Here is a 4528-nt window from a genome sequence, read left to right on the forward strand (position 1 = left end):
TTCCCTCCTTTCCTCTGTGTCTCTCCTGCAAGTGCATGCACCCTCTGGCAAAATTATGAAAAAAAAGAAAAGAAAAAAAGAAAGAAATTAAAGAGAGAATCTTTCCTCATTCTCTCCTTTTTCCTTTCCTCTTCGCTAGTCTCTTCTCCCTCTCTGTTTCCTCTCCCTCTTCCTCAACTGCCTTGTACTGTCCTAGTGGCTCCTCCTTTTCCTCCCTTACCCTGTGTGGTCTCAGTCCTGGGGGTGCCTGCAAAGCTGAAAGGTATGAAGCTTAGTTCGCTTCACACCCTCTAAAGACAAGCCGAAGTGAAGGCTCCTGTTATAGCCGGGATACCTGCCTCTAGTGTCTCTATAATTGGAAGTGTAAAGAGAGAAGGAAAAGCGAATAATTACCTGTTTCTTCTTTATCTGGGCTGCAGGCCCTCTCCTCAACTGGAGGAGGGTGGGCCAGCTCCTGCGCCCATTACAACAGATCGATAAAGAATTGTAAAAATGAGATGATGCCTATCCAAGTTATTTGAAAACTCTGAAATTCTCCAAACATTGGGGATGAACTACAATTAAGATGGCAAATGCTTTGGGATTTTCAGAGCTACTCAGAGGTGGACAATTCAAAAATCAACAGGCATTCTAGAAATTCCCCGGATAGGAACTCTGAAACCTGCATTTAGACTTCCCATTTTAGGGAGGAAGGTGGGGCTGGGAGATGGGGGGGTTTCCACCAGGGTAGGCAGAAGACAGAAGAAAGGTCACCTCCTCCCAGTCTGCAAATTTGTAAGTCCCCTTGCAGAGCATGGTGATTGGAGGCTGAATAACTCAGAGCACCCAAGATGAGACTTCAGGCCAGAGCCCAATCAGCCTGCAAAGGAAGTGAGCAGAGCAGCTTTCTACCCTTTGGGCAGCCAGCCCCCAGAACAGAAGGCAGAACAGGACTGCTGTAGCAGGCTGCCTGGCAGAACTAGAAGGTGAGTGAGAACATGGACCAAGGCTGCTGCCTAGGTTGGACTATTTGATATCTCAGGAAGATCTGGGGTGAGGGCAGAGAACAAAAAGGCTTGACAAGAACGCCATGAAGGCAGATGAAAGACGCAAGATAGAAGAGGGAATGCTTGCTATAGGAAAGTGATTGTTAGCAGATTCCAAGGCAAACCGGGAACCATGAGGCACAGGGGGTGGTGTGGGGGGAGAAAGTGGGTAGTGAGTAAGGAAGAGATCAGCCCTAGCGGGAATAGAATTCGCTTCAGTCTGAAATCCACGATAGGTACAGTGTTCAAGTCCAAGAGCTGTGACCATAGTGAGCTTGGGGTTTTCTTTTAAATAAGTAAACTACAAATGACCCCAATTGTTTATCTTTTTACTGTGAAAAATCAAACATACAGACCCAGCTCCAGTGGTATGGGTGGCGCCTCATGGAAGGCCCAGGTTCAGATCCTGGGTTGACCTGAACACACCAAGGACGCGTGCACTTACCAGACAGACAGAGAGAGACAGAGAGACAGAAAGCGAGAAATCACCCCCCAGGAGGGATGGTCACGCCGCAATCCCTTCTCCTCCATTATCCTCTCAGGATCTTGGGCACACACGCACATGCACCCGGCATGAGTTTTAAGCCACCGGGTCCGGGACACAAACCGCAGTCGACTACGTGGGAGTCCAGCAACATAGCCATTACACTAACTGCTGGTCCCCTAAGAGCATCTTCTAACTGGATGATAGGGAAATCAGGTTGGACTGGGTAAAGAAGATCCTGAGATACCTGTACAAAGGACAGTAGAAGTCAGTGGTCTTAATTCTGCGGCATACTAAAGTCATTTGGGAGGTTTTAAGAAATGTGAATATGGGGGCAAGACCTGGCACGGGGCGGGTGGTGTACTTAGGCTGTGGCTCTGCATTCAAGTGAGCATGCTGTGTGGCATCCCCTTCCCTGCATGGCTGCAGCGGGGCTGTTGGTGCTAAGCAAGACCCTAGCTTCAACTCTTGAAGAACTACGAAAGATCTAGAAGAAATAAAGCTATTACTGCGAAAGGTCACTAGGAAAAGAGTATGTGCCTTTACAACTGAAAAATCCAAGATCAAGACAGAAATCAAGAACAAGATGCAACAGCAAAAAGCAGAATTTCTTGACAATGCAAAACCAGTTGCTGCAGTCCCTCCCATGACACCAGCACATACAGTGAAAATCAGTACTGACGGATGGGATCGGTCAGATGAGCTTGTGAAAATCTGTATTACCTTAACTGGCGTTCACCAAGTTTGTGCTGAGAACCTGCAGGTGCATTTCACAGATAGGCCATTTGATCTTTTGGTAAAGAACCTACAGGGCAAGAGTTACTCCATGGTTGTGAATAATCTTTTGAAACCCATCTCTGTGGAAGGCGGCTGAAAAAAGCTATGACCAATACAGTTCTCACAGTATGTAGAAAGAAAGCAGAAAACACACGAGGGGACTACCTGGCTCGGGTTGGAAAAGAGCGCAAAGAGAAAGAAAGCCTTCCTACGACACTGACACAGATCCTAGGGAGGGGCTGACGAACGTTCTAAAGAAAATTTTTGAAGATGGAGATGATGATAGGAAGCGAACCATTAATCAAGCCTGGGTGGAATCAAGAGGGAAGCAAGCCAAAGGAGAACCAGAACTTGGAGACTCAAAGTCCTTTCCAGATCTGTGATGTTGAAACCCTGATATTTTCAATAAGGGAATGTTGGCGAGCAGCACATATAAATTTGACTGATAACTACGTACACAGCCTTCTAAGTAAAGACAGCGAGTTCTCCATGTCCTCCTAGAGAATTTATTTAGGTAAAGTATGCTTATAGAAAAAAATAAAGCAAACAAACAGACAAACAAAAAAACAATGAACATCCAGGCCCCATCCTGTACCAGTCAGATCAGTAGTTCTGAGGATGAGGTCTGGTACAGTATTTTTTTTTTTTTTTAAGTTTCCAAGGTGATTCTACTGAGCAGGTGGGGTTGGAAATCCACTGGTATTAAGTATTCAAAAAAAAAAAAATCAAGTGCTTAACATGAGAATATTAGTTACATAGTTACAACTTTAAAACATTTTATTCTACTGCTCTCCCATCTAGGAGTAGGGAAAATGTTTCACTTAATAAAGAAAGAGGACAGGGACGTGGACGGAAAAAAAGAAACAGAAAGTTTAAAGTAAAAATCATACCTAATCAAAGAATAGTGGGGGGGGTCTCTCGGAAAAGTGTGGTTTTTGTTTCTATGGTCCAGTTTCTGACTTACTACGTTTTTAGCTAACCCAAAATGTTGTCAGATTTTATTTTCACTCAACCAAAAGCAATGGCCCTATTAGATTATAAAATTATCTAATGACTATTTCATATTGTAACCATGAGTATTTCATATGTTGAAATAATTAACTCTGTCTACTTCTATTTTTTTTTCTGTTTAATCAAATTGATTTCTCAATTGAGGGGAAAAAAAGCCCAAACTTAAAAAAAAAAAAAAATTTTTTTCTATCTGTGAGGAACTGACTTCATACAGTTATCCTGGAGGAAAAAGCAAGTATAAAAATGTGAACTTCAGGCAGCTGGAAAGCAAAATTGTCCACAATGAGTGACACACCAAATCCTGCAGGAAAATATGTACCACAATACATGGTTTCCTGTGGCTTCCTGCCTGAGGGACACTGAAGAACAGTCAAAATTCTCCCAGAAATGATTTCCTCAGCTGTCTCACTGATGGATTTAGCACAGATATTTCGCCAAAATGATAAATCATTGTCAAATTTAAAGGTGTATCTGTACATGTTTTTATCTAATCACAAGTTCCCCAAACTGAAGGGTACATGAAACTCGAACTAGATTCCATTTTACCACAAGCCTAGAATGCCGAAAACGCTGTGTCAAGACATCCATGCCTTCCTCTAATTAAAAAGTCTATAAATGCACAGGCATCTATAGTCACATCCTCAAATTTCACCATTTTACCAATCCCACAAGTTATATTGACATTATCTTTTGTATTAGAAGTGAAGTTAATCGCCTTCTGCAGAACACTTAAAGAAAATAAAATGGACAATCTAAGTTTATTTTGTGATGCTTAAAGGAGTTATAATGAGCTTGTTCCACAAATAGCCTTCATAATAAATCCTGAGAAGTCCCGAGAGGACTGCATGATGGTAGCCCAGACATTCTGAAGACGGTATTGTATGTGGCCTGGCTGCAGGAAGTGTTTATTAAACTGAAGGTGGATTGTCAACAGACTCTGAGTTAGGACAGATAATTAATATCAATAATTAACAGCGTTTTATGATTTCACACGGTACTTTACATTTTTAAATGCTTTATAATTATGTATTATGCCTTGACATGTTTATGGCCACCATTCAGGACCTCCATATATTTTTCTTCATATATATTTTCTCTGTATGTGTTTCTCACCTCACCCCAGCAGCGTCATCTTGATAATGATCTGAGAGCCTGTCACTTCTGTGACTTGTCTATGGGTGTTCTACCTCTTGTTTCTTGTTTTTTTGTTTGTTTATTTGTTTTGTTTTGT

General features: G+C 42.3%; 1 pseudogene; it reads left to right on the forward strand.

The window, feature by feature from the left end:
- The first annotated feature begins 2095 nt into the window (after positions 1 to 2095).
- LOC102473534 (calcyclin-binding protein pseudogene) lies at positions 2096 to 2669 on the forward strand (annotated as a pseudogene).
- The last annotated feature ends 1859 nt before the right edge of the window (positions 2670 to 4528 follow it).

This window comes from Tupaia chinensis, unplaced genomic scaffold (genome assembly GCF_000334495.1).
Source record: "Tupaia chinensis unplaced genomic scaffold, TupChi_1.0 Scaffold000272_1, whole genome shotgun sequence".
Lineage (NCBI taxonomy): Eukaryota > Metazoa > Chordata > Mammalia > Scandentia > Tupaiidae > Tupaia > Tupaia belangeri.